Genomic DNA, 17,453 nt, shown 5'->3' with positions numbered 1-17,453 from the left:
TATATGCATATCTGAGGAGTCTGGGGTATAATTAAAGGTACCAAACATTTTCGAAGGGCTATATTAAGTTTTGCATTCAAGTCTTACACCAGTCTCTAATAATGAAAGTATTTCTACATGGATCCTCGCAGGCATATAGAGACTTGATCTGGTGGCAGTGGACATGAAAGAGCTTCAGGTGTTTCAGCACTGACACAAGACAGGGAGTTTGAAGAGAGACGTCATCTTGCAAAAAAAAAAAAAAAAATGGTAAAACATAGAGATCTGGGAAATCTTCTGCTTATTTTGCTACGGTGCAGCTCTTGACCACCTAAGAGTGGTACTGTGTGTTAGCATTCCTATTCCTGACAACATGTTTTCACATACACGAGTTCCATGACATTGGGACCTCTGCAAGGTGAATGCAAGGTGAATGCAAAAAGCAGGATTACTTCAAGAAAGCACATGGAATGAAAGGTCTGAAGTTCCTGCCATATTATGTTTGTTTTTCTCTCTGGGTTTTAGCAAATTTGTTAATGCCCCTTTTGCATGTTGCTGTGATAGTAAAACATCTGCTGTGGTAAACACTACATCTTAAAAAGTGGGTTTAAATTTTTCAAAATGAAATTAATATTTAGTTGCTTCTGTAATTTATTCTCAGAGGGCTTTTCCAAAGCTATTGTATATTCAAGAAGAGCTTTTTCTGTCTCAAACTGATACAGCTATGTGCTTGACAGCAAAGAAGAAATATGTATACACAGAGATGAAAATAAGTAATCTAGAACTTGTTTTCTATGTTTGGTTATATGACTTCTGATGTTCTTCCCAGCTGACTATTGTGGTGTCACACTGAAGAGGGAGGCTGTTTTGTTTCTTTTGTAGGTGGCAGGGAGTGATTGTTTCTCTGTGCCATCCATGTCTCTCACTGTGGGTTTACCTGGGCAGTGCATGAGCTGGGATGGGGAGCAACCACGCTTGCCCCTGCCATGCTGTTAGGGGTGTGATAACTCATGGCAGAGGGAAAGATCTTACTGCAATGTCTGTGTCATCTGTACTGTACTTGTTGGCTGAAGATAAGAGACGGTCTCAGTAGTACATTCTGGAGCCTAAGCAAATAAGCTGAGTTTCAAAAGCTAGAAGTAGTGTTTCCCTGTGCTGTTTGCCAAGCTCAGTTCTCTGTGATACACATCATTTGTCATCATTTCATCATTTCAAAGGTTATTGCAGCATTTAGAATCTTTTCTTCCCTGGTCAGTTTTGTGTCCATGTTTCAGACTCCTACATTGTCCATTGTCTTGGTCCTTTAGCAAGAAGGCAACCCAACCTTGTACCACATACTAGCATTAAAATGTCACTAATTCCCCATCATACTGTTACTTTCATAATAGTTCTGTGTTTCAGAATTGTGTAATTTCATTCCGTCACTGAACAAACAACTTAATAAAGTGATATTTAAGAATTATATAATACATGTAAGTATTCACTGAGATAGATGATTTTAAAACAGACATCTTAATATACAAATGATAACATAAAACATGAGGGCTTCTTTGGTGGGATCAATTTTCAGAGAAATAAGCCAGAAACTGTACTAGTTACAATGCAAATTTATGTGTTATATCAAATTTTGGCCATTTTACACTGCATTCAGATCAAGTTTCCTGCTTTGACTTGGCTAGGTTAGGACAGCCCAATGGTTATAATATTAACATACTCCTCGTATTCTGTTCCTGAAACTGCTACAGCCTCTGTGTATAACCTGGGGTAAATCTCTCAGCTAATCTGTCTTTCACTTCTCTATCTATGATTTAGGAATAGCAAAACACTTTTACTTCACAGACATCCTGCATGAACACACATATATAAATGACCACATATCATCTGAATACCACAATAACTGGGAGAAAAACAAAAACAACATTCACCCAATTCACCCAATTTTTATTTTTTTTTGTCCGTGATAGGAAATCAGAGAGCAAGGTCTGAGTATCTCACCACAGAAACAATGCAGAAGAAAAGGTGTTCAGCACCCTTCATGGAGAATGGTGGCAGAGGAAGGCAAGGGACTTCTTCTCTGCTGCCATTTAAATGCAACTCAAGAGAAAGCCATAACTGCTACAGTACAAAGCCAGGAGATGCTGAACTCCATGGCTCTTCCATGCCTGCCTAGATGACAACAATCGTCAAAGCTACTGAAGATGAGACCTTCCATGAACAGTAGGTGTTCTATTTTTTAAAAAAGCATAGACAGTTTGGGCAGAGTTGTTAAGAAAGTACCTCAGGTGTGGATGTGATTGAATATCTTCCCTGTAGGCACAGATTACTGGAGGAGCATATTCATGAGGAAGGTCCTCAGTACTCTCCCATGTGCTAGACCAGACAAATCTGTATACTGAGGAACTAATTAAGACAAATTACAACCACTTAGAACTTTAATCCATTAGCCTTTGTTGAATCTAACATAGCTCTATGAAATGACATCCTTTTTTTTTTTTTTTTTTTTTTTCCACCTGAAATACTCCACTCCAACAACATTCACTGTGAAGCTACTACGTAACAAAGCTTTATGATGAAGCCTATAATTCTCATCTATCTACTTACATATGAGTATATAACTACCATGGTTGCACTGGGGGCCTCCCACAGCAAATGGGCAAATTTTGTTCATTGTCAGTAGCAGACTGTTTCTGCTGATTTTTGTTTATTTATTTATTTATTTATATTTTTATTCATTATTTATTTTATTATTATTATTATTATTTTTTTTTCTTTTCTGAATGACACTCGTAAAACACTTGCCCATGAATATTAGCTGCTGGTGGAGCAGTAAACAGTAGTTGAAACTGCTGTGGCTATTTCAGGTACGATGGACAGTGAACAACTTGGACAGTGAACAACTCCTGATACAACTATGGAGCCCTTAATGCCAGTTTCTTGTTGTGGAGCTCCACTCTTTGCTTTTTTCAGCTATACAGCTTTCCTCAAAATTAGTAGGAGTTACATGCATATAGCGATGGGCTGTCTTTTGGTGGACTAGGTGGGGTATAAACACAGTTTGTACCTAGAAAAGGAAGAGTGATAGAAAAACAGTAAATCCTCAGATCAGTTTAGAAATCCATATTCTCCTTTTCCAAGTACTCATTTCATTCTAACAGTTTGGTGTTTTTCTGCTTTCAGTCTGTGGCAGTCATGTTGAATACTGGTAAGACCATTCGTGGTGCAACTTCTGGAACTCATTCACGTACTGAACAAACACATGGACTTTTCCTTGCAATACATAATAGCAAATTACCTATTTATACACACCTCTGGCCAAATACCACCCCAGAAACAACATTATAAACTCCAGATAATACCGCTTCTGTTAAGAAATATGGCACAGGATTTGCAGAGGGAAGGTGGAGAGTGTATGCAGCAATGCTGCAATAAACTGAGTTAGCTATGTTAACACCATATTTAAAAGTAAACATGTTTTCCAATTATACATATATGCAACTGGCAGGTTACTATTGGTACTTTAATTAATATTTGTTAAAGCTAGTCTTACTTGCTTTAGCTACCTGAACTTAAGTCTGTCATCAGGCAAAACTCTTATATAAGACTACTGCAAAATAATAAATAAAAATTTTCCTGAGGTTTGATAGTTATTGATATATTCTCATGTTAAATACAAGCAAGAATTGTTGTTGTGTGGCCCTCATGCTTTATTCAGGCCAGTAATGGGAAAGACTGCAAAGTCCTGATTTTAATGGGACTGGCAGACAGGCATTCTTCCTACTGCATGGAGCAGAGGCAGCACTTGCCCAAGGTCCAATAAAACTCTAGATCAACCATGAATGAATCATACATTCAGTTTAAGCAGAGATATCGTATTTCAGATGTGAAAGGATTCAATATGTCCTGATTTTGTACTGATCAAAACTTGGCTGGTTTCTGTCAGAGTAAGGCAGGGGATCTGAACAAAAGAAACCCACATAAAAGTAAATCTAGCAGAGAGAATACATAAAATAAATGGCGTGTTAGCCGAGTATAGTCCTCCAAAATGGATTAAGGGATCAGGTCAGCCAGTGCCTCCAGACAACTTCTCAAATCTGAAATACCCTGGTGTTCACTGTCAGTAAATGTCCTGACAGAGGCTTCTTAAAAAACGGGAACCCTAACTGATCATCCCCTCTGGAAATGTACATAAAAGTCACAGAAACAGTTTAAAAAATAATAATAGAAGAATAGGTTATTTACAAGTCAGTCTTTGACCAAAGGCCAAATCTCCATCTACTGATGTGGAGTGGCAGTTCTTTAAACCTTAGGCTAACATGTTACTGTATTCCCAAGCTTTAAATAATTTTCCTTTGAAATGTGGAGTTTAAAACCCTCAATAAAGTATGCACGCACAGCCTTCATACTGAAATCCAAATCTGAAATGCTTGCTCCACAAAGCATTTTGTATTACACACCTGGGGCATAACATACATGAAAGGCTTTATATGATTCACCTCCCCTCCCCATATAACCTTGTATTTTTTTAATCTTTTCACTTAGTGAGAACAGAAAGATCACTTGTAAAGATTACAGTAAAAAAATACAGAATCTAGAAAATGGCATTTTTTTGCTTTAGGAGTAAACAGGGGGTGGTTAAATCTGATTGTTTATCTCAAACTTTATACCAGCTTTGCCGTGGGCTTGTTCACAGATCTTCTCTCCTGCCATCAGGACGAGCCACAGAACCTACATCTGCACAAGCATATGTCCCAGTATTGGGTCCTAGGGGTTCCCCTTGCAAATAATGTCCCAGCCCCTGCAGATGGGACTATGCAGCAACAAACAGTGACAGTTAAGATACTAAACTGAGAAATGGAGAAGAGGAAGAGTGGTTTAACAATACAGTGAGCTGACATTCTTTTCCAACTTAAAGCTAATGTTCATTCACTCCAAAACCAACCAAACCAAAACCAGCAATAACAACAACAAACAACAACAAAACAAACAAACAAAACAAACAAACAAACAAACAAACAAAAACCCTGTTGATGTGCAATTAATTTTGAATAGACATGTACAACTTAATCTTGGTTATAACATATTTTTGGCTATCAGTAGGTTGCTAATGCACAAGTCTTTCCCAGCCCAACAACAGTTAAGGAAACACATAACAGAACTTTAAATTTCAGCTGTTACTGAAATTAGTGTTAAAAAATTAGTCATGTCAAGAGCTAGCATGACAATCCTGCTTTTTGCTCTGTTCCTAATCACATGACAGACATGACATCATACACCACTGCATGGGCTCAGCCTCATAAGATACAGTGTTGACAAAGCTAAGATGCGTTGTGTGGTGCTAGGCACGCAGGCTGTGTGTTTCAGCCCAGGTGATTTTGCCTGTTTCAGTCTTTGCTGTGTTGCAGAAGTTTTTTCTCCTCTACCTATTCCTGGTAGAGGAGAAAAAAATTTGGGAATGGGACTTTATATCCATTGGCATTCCCTGCCAACTGGCTGCAAATTTTAAAACTAGAGCAATAAGGAAAAAAGATCAAAATCAGCAGCAGGCTGCAACTGACTAGAATTCAGCGAGGCTCAGGGTGGGAAAGAAATAGCTTTAAAACACCTTTGCTCCTCTCCTAATTTACTGCCGATCTTGTTCCAGTTTAAATTGGAGAATCCTGACGGCTGCTCTGAGTTATAAGACTTGCCATCGTTCTCAAGAGGTTTTCTTCTCTCTGCTGTTTGTGAAGTGAAAGTCACGCAAGGAAAGTATCTTGTGTCAGTCACGGGTCTGGGATTCCTTTGATGTTGACATTTACTTAAACTTTTATACTGTTTTAATATTTCACAGCTAACTTATGAAAAAGGGCAATAATAATTAAATTAAAGCAAATAAACTTGTTGGTTTTAGATGTACCTTATCAGTCCCAGTCCTTCCACACATTTCTTAATGATTTTGCCACTGAACTGTCAAACACATGATTAAAAAAAGGTGGCTGTTAAAAGTCCTAATGCTGATGAATTTGATCCTGAGTACTCTGTTTCTCCTACTTAACACAAATGTTAAGCAATTAATTCTTAGCCATGACTTATACCAGTGTCAATTAAAGTGGGGTCTGGCACAGGAATTTTTGAAAGTCAAAAATACAGTATCTTATAGTGTGTCAGCACATGGTGCTTTTTTTTTTTTTTTTTTTTTTGATCCAAAGAAAACCTAAAGTATCTAAATGAAATGGATAAATCTGGGAAAGAGGAATAGAAATGAAGTTTAAGAAGACAGTTGGTCAGAAAACTTTTCTGGTAACTTTTGTGTTATTTGTATTGGATAACATAGAGCCACGAAAGATATGGGCTCTTAATTTGATGATCACTTCTGTGTGCAGATGAAATACAACTTCGCTTTTGCTGCTGCACTACTATGCCTCTTCTCAGCACTGAAAACCGTTCATTATCCAGTTTTGTGCTTGTGCTCTAGTTCACAAAGTCATATAAACATACACCTAAAAGTACTTTTTCAGAAAAGTGTTAGCACATCTGTGGTTTTATGCCTCTTTAAAATGCAGTTCTTTTAGCGTAGTTTAATTACTTTTTCCTTTTCTCTGTACCAAGGAAATTCCATGATCAGGGATACTCTCAGGAATATACCAGGTTCTGAATGTCATTGGCTTGTTGATATGTTTTGAGTAGCTGGGCACCAGCATATCCTCTAGCAGGATATCAGTACCGGTTTCTGGATTACCAACTGCAAGCTCCTTCTCATGTTGTCTGAATGTTGATGTGAAAATTGAAATACAGAATTTATCTTTGACACTACTGTTAACTACCTGTTTTTGTTAGATTTGGTTAAATCGTAAGAAATATATATATATATTAACATTTCACAATTGGAAGTATTTGTGGAAGCTGAGTGATGTGGGAATCACTTCCTTATTTATGTGGTTGTTTTCCTTTAGACATTAAAAAAAAGTACTTAATACATCCTCACCAAAGTCTTATGAAAGGCTCTAAAAGAGTCAATCTTCTGGAACGTCTGTTCATATCTCTTAAAGAAATAATCATACTTTACACTTATATAGCACCCTACATGTGAGGAAGTCAAAAAAAGGCGAAGAAGAGCAGATTCCCAAGATTTTGACAGAAGAAACCAGAGATATTCTCATGGGATTCGGAGAGATGCCGAGCAGGGATAGAAAATAAAAGGAGTGAGAAGATATTTTTTCAGGTTTTGCATCTTAGCAAAAATAGAAGTTCTCTTGGGGGACTTCTTTGAAACTTGTCGCAAAACTGCGATCTAACCATCCTAGGCTAATGACAATCATCAATGAAACTTTATTTTCTTTCAACTGTCAGGTTGAAGAAATAGCTAAAAGCAAGAGTGGAAAGCTATATTCTTTTTTATTTTTAGATTTTTGGGTTACTATTACCTGATGATGATCACTTTTCAATTGATGTTGTAACAGAATTTGCAAGGGCAACCGATCTCTCACGATTATGGTAGTTTCAGGCAAATCTATGAGGTTATGCAAAGAAGTAATAATTTTAAAGATTTCTGTCTAGATAATAAGGAAAGTTCTTTAGTTATGTGAAACTCACAGCTTCTTGAAGTTCTACCTCTATGTTGACCCCATTACAAATTAAACAACTTCTACATTGACATAAAATAGTATGAGAAAATATTGTCCCTTTTCCAACATTTTGGAGTATAATTTCCGAACCCAGTTCATATCTGAGGTTTTACAGTAAAAGTAATTCAGACAATAGACATACGAACACAGCTACTGGACCTTTCTAAAATATCTCATAGTTTACATATGCTAAAAAGAGTTTCAGATTTTTAAAATGTAGTGATTTTATAACATGTATATATTTTTTTCCTTAATTAATCCATCCCTTAAAATGTTTACCATTCCTAAAATAATTTTAACATCACCAATTAAAAAAGATGTTACAATCAGAAAATTTCTATAAATATGTATACTGAAAAGTTTTGAACTGAATGTTAGTCTTAACCACCTGCTTGCGAAATAATATTTACGTACAAATGTGTATTTGATTTAACAATATTATCCTACAGTCACACTTTATGTCACACAGAAGTTAAATTAAAACTTTACATTTTCTTTATGAGATGTTTCTTAATTTTAAAGTTAAAAGAAAATGATAAAGTATTTCAGCTTTTCTGTAACTTGCAGTCGATAATATAAAACATATGACTTCTTAAAAGACATCAAACAGGCTGCCCCTGCAAATACAGACATACTGCTTGATTTTTCCAAGGTTAGTTGTGTTGGGAGTTGGGATTTATCTCAGGCTGATGTAGTTCTTAAGGCAAGATATGAAATTTGTCTGGATTTGGGTTCTGAATTTTGGAAGAAAAAATAAAAAGAATTTTGCTTTTGGGACATCTGTCTGTGCACCTGTCCTGTATCACTGAGGGGGACATTGAAGTGCCCTACATTAACCACTGTGGTGTAAGATCTCACTGGTACACTACTTCCGGGGAGTTACAAGTTTTGCCAGAAGCTTGGTTGCCAGCATAGGCACAGAGCTCTGGAGAAGTGCTCTTTGATAGGTTTCAATACATTAACTCTCTGTTTTATTAGTGAACAGAAATGGAAGAGGCCTGCGTGAGAACCCTCCAGAACATTACTGTGTTAGATGTGTGCACATTCATCCCAACAGCTACTTGCCAACAGAACAAAGCACCAATGAAGAATTTCAGTGTGATGGAAGGCATACCCTTTCCAAATATCCTCTAAATGAATGCTATTTCTTTGGTGCTTCATTTTTATTTATCTGTTTATTTATTTATTTAGAACCTGCAATTTTTGCAAGCTGTATCTCTTAATTGCTTTTTTTTTTTTTTTTTTTTTTTTTTTCTTTTACTTGCACCAAATTCAACATCAGTTACAATAAATTATCTGTCAGTCAAAAAAGAACTGGCTTTTGGATTTACTGAAATGCCTAACCTCCTTCTCACCCATTTTTGCTATGCTTTTGTGGCCTCTGGAGGTGTGAGCTGTCATGGGATGGAAAGGCTGATGTGATCTTAGGTTTTACAGATGGGCTATTTGGAGAGTATCAAGCCAGTTTTCACACATGCTACATCACACTGATTGGTGTAAGAAATAAATGGTCATTTTACCCTCCATAACTGTTGTCTTTTTCAGTTTCTTTGCTCCTGGGTCTTTCCCTTCAATGGGCATATATCTCCAGTCTGCTTGCACACTCGTGTCTTTTTCTTTTTCCATGCTTAACAGGGAATGCTCAGCTTGGATGGGGCAACCTGGTCTAGTGGGAGGTGTCCCTACCCATGGCAGGGGGGTTGGAACTAGATGAACTGTAAGGTTCATTCCAACACAAAACATCCTATGATGTTCATCCACGCTCTCCAAACGCGACTGTCGGAAAGCTTGCCTCCACTCCTACAGCTCAGGGAAGTGATAATATTGGGGTAGTAATTTGTACCGAATTCTTCATGAGCAAATCAGGTGAGGGCACTGCATTGATGATATTTTCACAAATAAAAAAGTCTTGTAGCATCTCAAGTGCTCTGAGGCCTGTACAGGAAAAACAGTGCAGAACTGGCAGGTTTTGTTGTTCTGCTGCTATTATTACTGCTGCTACTACTGCTGCTGCTGCTGTTTTTAGTTCCAAGTACTCAGCCACCTCTGAATTTCATCATTTTCCCTACATGATCATTTGCATGAAGATGAAGTTCAGAGATCGTCAAAAATTATTTTCCCACGGTGGTTCTTGAAACATTGGTTCATTTATAAATATGATGGGAAATACTGAGGTAAAAATGTGCTGGAGGCAAGTAAACTCTGACTAGTTAAGAGTAATTAGAATTAAATCCAGGGTAATTTTGTCTGAGGGCACTTGGGCTGCTGCTGACCCTGTTCTGCTCTTCCTTCTGCACTGCCATTTGCCCACTGGCCCCAAATGCTTGTATTAGCTTGGGAGGGGTTTAGCAGGCTTGGACACTCCTTTGCTGTGCAGACAGGGTTAAAACATGTCCAATGAATGGAACATGGAGCTTCAGAAAGCAATCAGGAAACTGAAGGGTTGTTGATACCTCTTGGCACAGCACATGCTCAGAGGATGCTCCCTGAACTCAGCCTTTGCCTGGCAGACGTTACTTGGGGTTTACTCACTGCCCAACAAGTGGGTGAATGCTGGTAGGTCTTTCCACACCATCCTGCAATTTCTACATTCCTCTATGATCTCCTCAGCCACAGTACTTCAGATAGAGACCTGGTACTTCAGAGCTACAAGTGTTGTGTCACTGTTGTTTCACCAGCACTGAAACTTTGGTCCCGGAACCTTAGGGCTCAGCATTTCTCAGCATTTGCCACACAAGTTATATTCAGGCATGACACTGCAATCAGTAGCAGGAAGCACAGAAAAGCTTCAGAAGCATGAATTTCCAAGGAAACAGGAAAACTTTCTTCCAGTGTTATTCAGCAAATATTCACCCTGTGTCTTACTGGGGTCTTGAAGTTGCACTGACTGAGGTCCCCTGAATAGTAACATTTATTCTGAATAGGCTGAAATCTTACCTGCTAATCCAATACCCCAGGACACAGGAAGATCCTTGATGTTGACGGTTTGGATCCCAGAGGTAGGAGACAGAGCTCAAATTTTCTGAAATCGCCTTTGGCTGTATAAAGGTAAAACCTATCAATGGACTTGTGCAAAACCAAAATCACATGGAGCTCTCGTCTTTCTTAGTTGCTGTTATCTGCTTAGGGCACGTTTAAAAGAGCATAATTTTTCCTCCTGCCACAGACATCAGAAGTAGCAGGAACATTGTGCAGGAGCTGAACCCTTTCTACCATGTGTTCACATAGAGTATAGACCTCTGAAACAAATGCTGGTTACCAGTAAGGGCAAACTGAAATAAAACACTTCTTAAGCCTCAGACTAAACAGAGGAAGAAATATGCTAGATCCCCTTTAAGTGTTTATCTAGAAATTATACAAATATCTAGTGAATCCAGAGATTAAATGAAAATTTTCAGGTGATCTGAATAGAAGAAAAAGAGTAGATCAGTTAAAAATTGATTAAAAAAAAAGAAAATAACCCCAAATATCTTTCAAAAAACAACCGAGTATCTGACAAAGAGAACTGAATTAGTTAAAAGAAATAATCTGATGAAAAACACAATTATGTTGCCCTAAGGTTCTCTGTTTATCAAATTTCTTTTATACTTTTTACACTTTCCATATACTCTTTTCCTTATAACTCAGCAGATCCTTCCCAATATTTTAAGCATCTCCTTTGAGCTAATATGTACCTTTCCTGCTTTTTTCCATGGTCTAGTATTTTCTCATATTTCTGTCACAGACTTTTAATGCAGCAGTCCACAGTTACAACACCGAGAATGAGAGAGGCTATATCCCCTTCACAAGTGCTCTGAAATACACAGGTTCCTCTCTCAATTTTAGTTTATTTATTTATTTATTTATTTATTTTTTCTAATGTAAATTTTTCATGATTTCAGGTCAGCAACCATGAGCTATTGAACAGCAAATTCAAAAGCTGTAACAGTAAAAAAATATATGTATATATATATGTGTACTCTTATTACACACACACACACACACATGTATAATTAATAATATGTTATAATTAATTGCAGTGGGTGTCTGGCTGTATAGATCTTAATTGTTAGATGTCATCACAGGGTTTGCGTGCTTGTTTCATCTACATTAGGAGACCTGTCAGGAGTTATATGCAGCCCTTTCTGTCTGGTGGTTTGTACAGATGACGATGTGCACATACCCTGCCAGAGAATCAAATGTTTTGTTTTTCTTCTCCTTAGGGTGACCATTGTCTCCAGCTGGTTCTATACAGGATGAGTCATTAATTAAACCCGGATTCTTTGCAAGTGGCCTGTTGCAGGGCTGTGGTTTGTTCTTGCTGGTTCTGCTTCCGTGAACAATATTTTGGGGGAGTTCAGGCTGACGTTATTTTTATGATTTCACATTTTCTTCACTCTTCCTTCTGCCACAAGTATTCCTCTAAGAGACAGAAAGTGAAAGGCTTGGTTAAGAAAAACACAGCCACCTCCAAAGTGCTAAAACTGCAATAAACCCATCATCTCTAACAACAGCAGAGCATGAAAAGATAAAAAACAGCCTGCCAAGAATGTAGTAACCACCCATTCACTTTTAAATGCTCTCCACACTTCAATGCACAGACCTAATTACTTTTCTGCATTCCCAAATCCACTTTGCAGCGCTGCAATCAGAAACCTGGCGTTAAAATATTTTAGACTCTAAGGATCAAGACTAATTATGGGCCTAAGCTGCACCTTTTGGTTTCCCCACAGACCAGCTGGCCCCCTCCCCCAGCCTCTCCACCCCCTTCTCTTCTGTGGGACACTTTAAAGCACGCTCCACTAGAAGAAAGGCTGTCCAGCCTCAGTCGGGGGTGAAGTAAAGAGAGAATAAAACAAAAAGCAACTCAGTTCAATTCAGTAAGCTTCAATGAGGCTGGTATATTTAATGCGAGCCCAGGGTTAGCCTACAGAATTGCGGCAGAATGCAATATTCTCAACAAAAAAAGATGTGTTTAAAGTCGGGCAAGGCCCCATAAGGCTGTTGTTGGTGTTTAAGCAGTACACCAAGGTATTTAGCTCTGAGGGTTTCTAAACATTCCAGCTGAGAATAAAACCACAGCTTTACAGTAGCTTCTTAAAGGTTTGGGGGGCTGGGAATGTTCCCTCCCCCTTGTATTGAAAAGTCAATAAACAGTAGGAAAGATCATGTCATAACAAAGATGAAGCCACCTATTACAGGGTATAGTGATGGCTAATGGTGCTATCAGAGGGACTAATCCCATATATTAAATGGCGTAATTGTTATAATAATATCACGGTTATTAGAACACCCAAGTGTGGGGCATTTTTCATTTTGTGCAATGTGAAGCCTCTGTGGACCATCCACCCTTCCTGCACCAAGCACTTGCTGAAACATGGAAATATTAGATAATGACACCACTGACTCGGGCAGCAGCCTATGCCCCAAACGCATTTTCTGCTTCATGCATCTGACGTTTCATGACATTTACCATGCTACTTTGGGTAATTTTCTCTGGAGTTGCATTCCCAGAAAGCTTTCATTCATGCTAAACAATTATCTGCAAAAGTTGGCACTAGTGTCTTACCTCCAGGAAGCACGTTTAGTTCCACTTATTAAATAATAACAATAATAATAATAATAAAAAAATTGGCATATCAGTTTCAAAGGAAGTTCCTGAAACAGGTCTGTAGGAAGCACTCGTGATGGTGTAGCTACTTTATGGAAACTTCGGTGGTCAGTTGGAGATCTGGCAAGCTGCCTGGGACTGGATCCAACTAACCTGGTACAGACACAGGTTCTTCAGATGTGCATTGCCAAGGCTCCAGGCACTGATGGCATCTGGGGTTGCCTTGATGAGACCACAAACACGGGGCTTATTCTGACACGGTCTGATGTGGGGGTCAAACAGGGGATTTTGTTCCACTTGGTATGGTTTTGGCAGGGAGACTGGTGTAAGGTGGCAAGCCTACTCCATAATGAGAAACAAAAAAAGAACAAAACAAAACAAAACAAAACCAAAGGAAATATTTAGTTCTCTCAAGTCTCACTCTCTTCACTGATACATATTATGATAGACTCAGATGACTGCAAATCCCATAGTTATGGGCACATAAGTATTTTAAGCCCTGGTCCAGTTTAGGATAATCAAAATTAAACAGTCATCTGCAGCTGCTGTGATGAGGGGAAGGGTTAAAACAACAAGGCGTTTTGCGGGGCGATAGTTCACATGGAGGTTTAAGAAAAATAATAAGGGAGTTAGTAGAGAGCATGCACATTGGCTTGCAACTACCAATTAACCCTCCTTGTTAGATAGGTAATTTATTCCACTCAGCAGCATCAAATATCAGACAAAAAGGTGCCCAAAACAGTAATTATCTTTGTGGAATTCAAAGGCATGAAAGCCATAATTTCTAAGAAATAAAAACAGAGTTCTTTTCACAGTATATGCTTCATCTAAAGACTGTAATAAGAGCCAGGCCCTAGCTGTGACCCTTTACACTTCAAGGTGAAAAAGTAGGTTAAAGAAAGTAATGGCAATAATCACGGGGCTTTTCTACATAAAACAGTCTCTGAGTGGAGGTCAAAGATCAAACACTCAGGGCACTACCTGCGTCACACAAAGATCTCTTCCACAATAGAAATGAAGAGCAGGACTGGCAGGAAAGAGCAATAAGACTAATCAATTCTAAAATCATTAGGAAAAGAAAAAGAAAAAAAGAAAGAAAACAATTTAAAAAGCAGATTTTGAAAGTATGGATTAGATTAAAAATAATCATACCCATTCTATTATTATTATTATTATTATTATTATTATTATTATTATTATTATTATTATTATTATTAAGTTTGTGGATTTCCTGCACTTCACAGAAACCTTCTATTGGGAATGAATGTTAAATATTTCCATTTCATCTTCATCCCCACCTACCAGCTACATTCTTTCGCACCATCTGAAATAGGATTTAAATTTTTTTTGAACTCATTTGGACATTATGACAGAGAAGTGAAGACCTGTATCTCTCGGGATTATATATATATATATATGTATATATATATATATGTATGTATATTTGTTATTAAACATTTGGATGATTCTTGTTCCATAACAGGTTAGATCCCCAATCTGAGTTTGCATGACTTATGAGAGTGTATTTCATGTTCAGCATCATCAAGTGAAATGCACTTCTACCCCCCATTACCCTGACTGTTTGAGAGTTCAAAGGTAGATCCCCACAATGGCATGTAAGAGCCCTCTGGACTTGCTGTATTGCCTGATTGCCTGGGGGAGCATTTTGTCAGGGATTTCATACACACAAATAAAGATATTCCTTATTTTTCACTTGAGGAGGTTAAGGCATGCATCTGATTGTCCCATTTATACTATTATTTATTTTACAAACTTGATATAAGACAGCTTTCATCCTTAAGGTATATATTTTAATATGTAAATACTTCCCCTCAATTGAGCTTACCAGACTTTTCCCTTGCTGACAGCTGGGCAAATGTGAAGATTTTGCTGGAACAAGAGCAAATTGTTCAGGACTGAGCAGGATCCAGGCCTGGCAGAGTGGAGGAAGCTGCAGCACACCCATGCACACTAAAGTGAGCTGCCTGGTTCATTTTTTTGCCTTTGGTCTTCCTTGAGATTCAGACATCTAGGCAGCTGCTTCTTCCCTCTGACAAACTCTTTCTCACTGCTAAGGAGAATGGGCTGACATTTATCTGCTCTACAAGCAGGTCTTTGGACCCTTACACACCACCCTGAAGTTTTTCTGAAAGATATAAAGCTGATGGTGCAAAGAAATTCAGCATACACTGAGAACTGGCCATCATCAGGTCATGTATTCTTGCAAAAAACACACTGAAAACATCACCTTTAAGACACATAATGGTATACAATCGACATGTAATATTAAATGACCAGCCTTTTATTAGCTGACAACTGACTGAGTGGTCTTTGTGACTTCTGAATGGATAGCAGAATAGAAACATCCTGAATAAAAATTAATCATCGTGTTTCTGGCATCATCAGCTATGTGTGTGGTTATTTTGTAGGAAACTTAAAAAACATGCACTGCATAGCTAATGCTTCCTATTCTCTAGGTATAATGCAACAAAATAATAAGTGTACTGTACCATTCCCAGGTTTTTGCAGATGGTAGTAATGACAAAAGACTTCTCTCATTCTTTGCTGCTACTATGGAATAGTCAAAAACTCCTTGGATGTCTGAACATTTTATATCATATAATCTAATAATTCAGTATAGCATCAGGTCACAGAAGGCTGATTCATCTACCTGACACATTCAGCTATCTATTAGATATATGCTAACCCTTATGCCCATACTGTACAGAACATATTCTGTAAAAATAGAAGGAAAATATGACTTGACTTTATTTTTTCTAACAGGTCAGAGAGGTCACAGGGGTGAAAGACAGAAGCATAGGTGCATTGTTCATCTAATATTTATTATATCGAGTGCATACAGATCCTGTGAACATTTTCTGTTTGCTGAACTGCCTCCCCAAGATTTTAAGATAGGACAAGAGGACGTGAGACATGAAAATGTATTCTTTTATCCTGGAATATTAGTTCCTGCTGTCTGAATTTTCTTCACAGACAGATCTTAAAGCATTCTCTAACGTATGTAATCACAGATACACCCCTAATTATTAAATTGCCTTTAATGTGTTTAAGTCAAATATTTGCATTTGTTGTCAGATAACAGAACTCACTTCCTCATGATGTAGTTTCAATTAGCAATTATTGTCTGATGACTCCTTAGGAAAAAAGGCCTTAATAGCCACTGCACTAGACGGTATTATAATGGCTACATCGGCCTATTGTTTGAGATCTTGGCCAACTAGCATAAGGTCACTGAGCCTCATACCATTGATGTGATCTGACTGAGCATGAAGTTAAAATTATAGTCTCACAATGAGTTGTGATGTTTTGGGTTGCAATGTTTGCAATTAGCCACAATGTGACCTTCATGTTTCTTCCCTTAAAAGCAGAGTTACATTATTGATTATTATTCCTGGCATTGCTGTAGTTTATTAGTTTTGTCAGATTTATTTTATATTCAGTTATTTGCCACATGAGGATTATGTGGCAAGTTGTGGAGTATGTGCCACACTTTTTTTATTGCAGCAGATGTTCCTAAAATAGATGTAAGCATCTCTGCAAAAAGCAGCCCCTCTGTGCCAAATTCCAGCTTGTGCTAATGTGGGAACCCAGTAGAATGAGAGAAAGAGTATAAAGAATCTTTATCCATTGCTGCTGGAATGACACTTTCTGAATTTTGAAAATGCACTGCAGATTGCGGTGAGTTGCAAAGAGAATGAGGATGGCTGAGGCCAAATCTTGTTTTTGCCCCACTATCTGCCATATTATAATCCAGGGCACAATTGGTGCCACTTATTAATGCAATGTAATCAATCCATGACCGCTGGAGCTCAGCAATATTTTGTTCAAGTTCACCTAATATACCACACAAAGGATCTTTGTTTAGTATTAACACACCTTGAAAAGAGGGCATAATTTTTCCACAAATGCACTCATTTGGGATGTGGTGAAAATACCTAGCTCTGTGACCTCACATCTTTTCCTGCTACCATATTTAATTCCATTCCTCTCACTGTGGTCTGCAAGTTCATGCAAGGCTTTTAGTGCTGTCTTTTATTCTTCCAGTGTATTGAGAATGCCACCACAGCATCTGTTATCACCTCATCCTGTTTTTCATCCAGAATGTGATGAGAGTTTCAAGCAAGATTCATCCTAAGAAGGAATCTTGAGAAACTTCAGTCATAACTTCGCTCTGAACCAATAATTCAATTAAAGACATTTTAGTCTTTGAATTTGATAGAAAGCAGTGTTTCTTACACCAGCCCAGCCCTCCAGCTTCA

At 37.9% G+C, this 17,453-nt stretch overlaps 1 protein-coding gene across 1 annotated transcript in view; it reads left to right on the top strand.

The window, feature by feature from the left end:
• The window catches only part of LOC311427136 (uncharacterized protein), a gene marked incomplete at its 5' end in the record, with an annotated part of 115,966 nt that extends 109,841 nt beyond the window's left edge, over window positions 1-6,125 (top strand). Inside the window, 2 exons of the mRNA XM_084504225.1 lie at window positions 1,944-2,196; window positions 5,621-6,125. The remainder of the gene's footprint in view (window positions 1-1,943; window positions 2,197-5,620) is intronic.
• Between the last annotated feature and the right edge of the window lie 11,328 nt (window positions 6,126-17,453).

Source organism: Aythya ferina, assembly GCF_964211825.1.
Source record: "Aythya ferina genome assembly, chromosome: Z".
NCBI classification, from domain to species: Eukaryota; Metazoa; Chordata; class Aves; order Anseriformes; family Anatidae; genus Aythya; species Aythya ferina.
Note: the sequence above shows the minus strand (reverse complement) of the source record. Positions and strands in the feature narration are given on the sequence as shown.